The sequence below is a fragment of the Lepidochelys kempii genome, chromosome 8 (genome assembly GCF_965140285.1).
Source record: "Lepidochelys kempii isolate rLepKem1 chromosome 8, rLepKem1.hap1, whole genome shotgun sequence".
Lineage (NCBI taxonomy): Eukaryota > Metazoa > Chordata > Testudines > Cheloniidae > Lepidochelys > Lepidochelys kempii.
In genome coordinates, this window is record NC_136387.1 from 74,745,302 (window position 1) to 74,751,301 (window position 6,000).

The following is a 6,000-nucleotide window of genomic DNA, read 5'->3' on the forward strand; positions in this document are numbered from 1 at the left end:
CTGCAGGAGGGCTTAAATACGGGACTGTCCCTTTTAAAAATGGGATGTCTGATCACCCTAATTTGCAGTCTTGTAAAATTCAAAGAGAAACTTTAAACTGGCTAATTGCATATCTCACTAATGTGGCACTAGGTAGCGTTTTGTAATCCTGATTGACAAACAGGCAGAGGAAACTCCAGACATCTGAAAAAAAAAACTGTCTTCAGAGAAAAATGTGTGTGGGTGTGTGCTTGTCTGGTCTGGCAAATCCAGGCAACCAAAAGCCATGGCTAGAAAAATTTGATGAAGAAATGAAGAAAATACAGATGGAATGATTTGATTCCCCTGTATAAGTGACTGAAATGTCTCTTGAGTTGAACACCCCACGGAACACCCGTTAAAGCCGCAGGAGGCGAAATCCTCAAGTAGATCCACAGGAAGACAGCGGTGGGATGGGTGTACATGTAGACAAAACACCAAGGCCATTTTGGATCTGAGTGAGTGGATTGTAGGGATCGGATGCACAGGTGTGACACTGTGTTAAAGCACTGGACAAAATCACATCATACGGACCCTTCCAGGCCTGAGGCATATTGACTGTAACATACATTTCAGAGATACTCTTCCTAGGAAAACCAGTTACCATATGAGCTGCCCTTTAATTTACAGCTGCAACAGCAGGACCTGCATGAATATATGACAATATAGCCTAATATTTACTTAATTTCAATGTCTAATTCAGATAAAAAAAACACCTAGCCCAGTGGTCCCCAAACTGTGGAGGTGTGGAGGAATGTTCAGAAGGATGCAGCGCTGCCTAGGTCAGCTCCTACAGGGGGTGGGAAGGGAGCACAACCCAGCCCCATTCTGCCCTCAGCTCTGCTCTGGCCCTGCCTCTGGCCATGGCTCCACTTCCAGCCCCTGATCGTGGCATGGCTTCTGCTCCTGGCCCGGCCCCAGCCTCACCCCTAGCCTCAGCCCCCAGCCATGGCTCCATTCCCAGCCGCAGCCTTGCTCCAGCCCCCAGCTGCAACCCCAGCCTTGGCCCCCTTACCCTTGTCTGCGCTCTCCCCTCCCCCGGGGAGTGCAGCCCAGCTTCCAGACCCAGCTCTAGCGTGGGGAGGGGGAAGGTAAAGGCGGGGTGCAATTGTGAAAAGTTTGGGGACCACTGACCTAACCTAAGCTCTAGGAGCCTTTGCCAAAATTTAAAAAACTTAGTTCTAGTGCTACAGGGTAAATCTATGTATTTCTGTTGACTGCCTCAACCTCACAATGGTGAACGTGTTAGGGAAAAGGACAATTCCATGGACTCAGAGGAACAAATCTTTAATTCCTTGTTCAGAGCTGACTTGGGCAAAGATCCCATTCAAGTGAACCTGTAATTCCCTTTGAGTTCAATGGGAACTGCAGGTGAGTCATGCCACTCAGGATCAGGCCCAGTGAAAGTTTTGTCTGAGGAAGGCCTTCAGGATTAGGACACTAGATTGTAGGGACAGAAAAGGATACTGGGGTCAAACAGTCTGATTGTGACAAGGTGTGTGTATCTCATCCTTGACTGAATCATATAGAGTGTTAAATTCCTTTAGGGACTGAGAAGAAAAGCCCAGCCCATGGGGGGACTGCATTAGGTCTGGGGGAAGGGGCTGGCAGCTGTTGCCCCTTAGTCAGTTGAAAAGTGGATCTGACAGCTGTGCCTCATGAACAGGGAAGCCATAGAAGCTGAAGCTGCCAGTACAATTTATAGGAACTGGGGAGGGGAGAAAGAAGAAAGAAAGAAAGAAGAAGAGTTTATGCCACTCTGGCTAAGGGCTGCTATCACTTTTGAAGTGATGGTAATCTCATGCCTGGCAGTGTACTATGGTGTATCTGTTGCAGATATTAGTGATATGAAGCTACTTATCTGTGACTACGTCAAAACCTAACCCTAGTTCTCTTGTACTTTTGAAGCACTTATGAGGAGATTACTAATGATCTCATTCAATGAGGAAGCAGTCTTAGGAAATACTCTGTTTTCTTCTAAAGGTGGTTTTAAAAACAGAAGTGTTAGCTTGTTTTTACTCGTCTGGTTTACATTTGTAATATGTTTTAAACTTACTTCCAGCTAGTGTTTAAACAAGGGGTTCTCGTAACAAATTTTTTGGTGGCCTCAAAGCTTTAGGAAAAACAAATAAATATGCACATTTACCTGTCCAAATCATTGTAATTTCATTAATCATAGAATTATAGAATATCAGGGTTGGAAGGAACCTCAGGAGGTCATCTAGTCCAACCCCCTGCTCAAAGCAGGACCAATCAACAACTAAATCATCCCAGCCAGGGCTTTGTCAAGCCGGACCTTAAAAACCTCTAAGGAAGGCGATTCCACCACCTCCCTAGGTAACGCATTCCAGTGTTTCACCACCCTCCTAGTGAAAAAGTTTTTCCTAATATCCAACCTAAACCTCCCCCACTGCAACCTGAGATCATTACTCCTTGGTCTGTCATCTGGTACCACTGAGAATAGTCTAGATCCATCCTCTTTGGAACCCCCTTTCAGGTAGTTGAAAGCACCTATCAAATCCCCCCTCATTCTTCTCTTACGTAGACTAAACAATCCCAGTTTCCTCAGCCTCTCCTCATAAGCCACCTGTTCCAATTCCCTAATCATTTTTGTTGCCCTCCGCTGGATGTTTTCCAATTTTTCCACATCCTTCTTGTAGTGTGGAGCCCAAAACTGGACACAGTACTCCAGATGAGGCCTCACCAATATCGAATAGAGGGGAACAATCGTGTCCCTCGATCTGCTGGCAATGCCCCTACTTATACATCCCAAAATGCCATTGGCCTTCTTGGCAACAACGGCACACTGTTGACTCATATCCAGCTTCTCGTTCACTGTAACCCCAGGTCCTTTTCTGCAGAACTGCTGCCTAGCCATTCGGTCCCTAGTCTGTAGAGATACATGGGATTCTTCCATCCTAAGTGCAGGACTCTGCACTTGTCCTTGTTGAACCTCATCAGATTTCTTTTGGCCCAATCCTCTAATTTGTCTAGGTCCCTCTGTATCCTATCTCTACCCTCCAGCATATCTACCACTCCTCCCAGTTTAGTGTCATCTGCAAACTTGCTGAGGGTGCAATCCACACCATCCTCCAGATCATTTATGAAGATATTGAACAAAACCGGCCTGAGGACTGACCATTGAGGCACTCCACTTGATACCAGCTGCCAACTAGACGTGGAGCCACTTATTTATGTAGGGGTTGTTTTTGTTCCAGACTCAATAACGACATACAGTTGTCTTTTTTCTTTACAGGACCTAAACAGAATAGGAACACAAATAAGGTGTTTTGCATGTTCTTGTCGTTTTTTTGTTGTTGTTCCTTTTACTTTTTTGTTTTGTTTTTTTTGTTTGTTTGTTTTTTTTTAAGTAGAATTGCTAACTAACAAGTCTGCTTCTGTGAAAAGGGATATTTGCATGTTTGTTAAGATCACTTTTCACAGTCGCAGACTTGTTAGCTAGCTGGGAGGCAGTGAAAAGCAATCTTAACAAATGTACAAATATCACTCTTCACAGCAGACTTACTCAGTCCTGGCAAGTGGGGGACAAATTAAGCCTTGGACAGGGAGGTGGGTAGGGAGTTATTGGGGGCCAGAGGTGATGGGGTGGATGGTGAGCCTGAAACCCAGTGGCTGGAGCCTGTCGCCTCATGGCCAAAGCTTGCCGCCGCCATCCCAAGGCTGAAGCCAGAAGCCTGAGCCCTACTGCCCATGGGAAGGTGGAGAACTGACACCAACTGTCTGCTTCTCTGGCCTTTGTGGCTCCAGAGCGGGGCAGGGCCCAACCCATACTTGCAGACCCAGGGGAGGGGTGAATGCTTGCCGCCCCCCCCAACCCCTGTCACCACCCAGGTGGCTGTGGCCGCAAGAAAAGCCTCTGGTGGCTGCATTTGAGAAATGCTGGTTTAAACTAATCTCTACACTGGGCCAAATCCTAATTGCTATAGTCATGTGAGACCTATTGACCTGTTGGGACGTCTCCTGTGAACAGGATGACACACTCTTGCCTCCCCCAACTTTTTTTCTCTCTCATGGGTACTTGGCTATCTGGAATGTGGGGAAAAATGCCTACTGATGTCTGCCTTCTGCCACCAATGAAACACAAACCTCTCTTAAAAGAGAACAATTAGACAGAAAAGAACCTCTGACTATAGGCTCTCAAGTGTAACTGAAGTTGATTTCTTTTGGTTTATTTCCTGTTGCTTTTTTTTCTCTTCTGTCCCCATAATGCAATGCTATTTGTAATGCTGCCAAAACCACACTCAAATGATGATCGTGCTGGGAGAGAGTAGAAACAAAGGGAATAGCTACTCAACTAAAAAACAGCGTTAGATTTCTCAAACTGCCTTGCCACTGCTTCCCGTTTTTCTCTCTGGGATGGGCTGTTCTTTACTGACAGGTTTTCATGACGACTGGAATTGTGTCCATTACCTACCCGAATCAGGCAAGGTCAGTAGAAGAGAGAGGAGCAGGTAATTACCTCTCATAGCTGTGGTCAAAAGAGTTAGCATATTTAGGACCACGTTTTAAAAAGAGCTCTCAAAAGGAGCTGATGGGTGCGGAGTTCACTTGAAAACTGGCTCCAGTTGTAGGTATTGAGCACTCTTGAAAATCTGACCCTAAGCGTAAATCTGGATAATTTTTGGACAATCTGACAGCTTTTTCCACTTGATCTTCAGTGGGTAAAATTTACAGACTTGGTGGACTCAGGACTCAAGTTCATGCAGAAAACAAAAGAGCTTCAAAAGTCCAAAATATCACTCACTATTATTAATGGCCAGATGCTTTAGTAATGTAATTACAAAGAGCTCCTCAATTACAGATGACCTGCTTTATTGATCTATGCTTCCTCCCCTTCCACATGCTCACTTTGCATTTCACATTCATTTTTCAGGATCTGATCATAAAGCATACAGCTTTGGAAAGTAAACACGTCAGCCGAGCACTTTTATTTTCCCAAATCACTCCTTTAGCTAATGTTTCAAAGGTGTATATGTGACACATCTGGTACAAACCAAATATTTTCAGTCAGTTGGATTTCAAAGTCAATATTTGCCAAAGAAATTGCAGAGACAATGGTGAAGCCCTAAACCAGGAGCAACCAGGGTGACACTTACAGCCTACTAGAGAACATTGCCCTTTTTGGAGTTTGGAATGGAACCCAAGATTCCAGACTCTCACCATTCCTTTGCTGTCAGCAAATATCAGTTAAGCCCACTGGCAAAGTATCTCCTCCCCACTGTAATGAGTCCAGAGCTTAACCACCTACTGCTGTTATCAGCTACTCCTCTGCCACATGAACGAACAGTCTGTGTGGCGGGATCTAAAGGGTCCAACCTTGCTGATGGGTGGGTGTCAATATGAGGCCATATGATGGAATTTGTCCTTTGTTTGCTCTTTTTAAAAAACCCAGTGAACTAAGTACAAACTATGTTAACAGAACATTAAGGTTGCAAAATCAAGCACTCAAAACTTTGGAAATGCCAGAATTCAGCCCCCTTGTGATAAGTCTCTAATTACATGAAATGTAATATATTTTCCCCAGGTCCCCTGTCTTATTCAGTGCACAGGATGGACCTGCTCTGGGGATGAATCAGGGTTGTGCAGAAAAGGAAACTGCAGGGGCAGTGAGTATGAGCCCGTGGTGCCTGGGTTCTAGCAAATTCAGGTTCTGCGGGGCCTGGCTCCACCAATATTCGGGGCTGGGTCTCTCCCCTGGTCCCAACTGCAGCATCCCCTGGCCCTGCCTGCCGCCCCCATGCGCTTCCACTGAGTGTCTCTGCCTGCCCTGTTGACTCCAGGGTGGGGGGTGGGGGCTTATCCTAGCTGGACCTCCTGATCAGCAGCCTGGGGGGGGCTTGGGTGAGTGTCATGCTGGGGGGAGAGGGCTGCGAAGCCCCCCCCCTTCAACACCCCTTCCCCCAGAGCTCGCTGCTGCCAGCGGGGAGACAGCTGGGGGGAGTCTTCCTCTCTGGCCCCTCG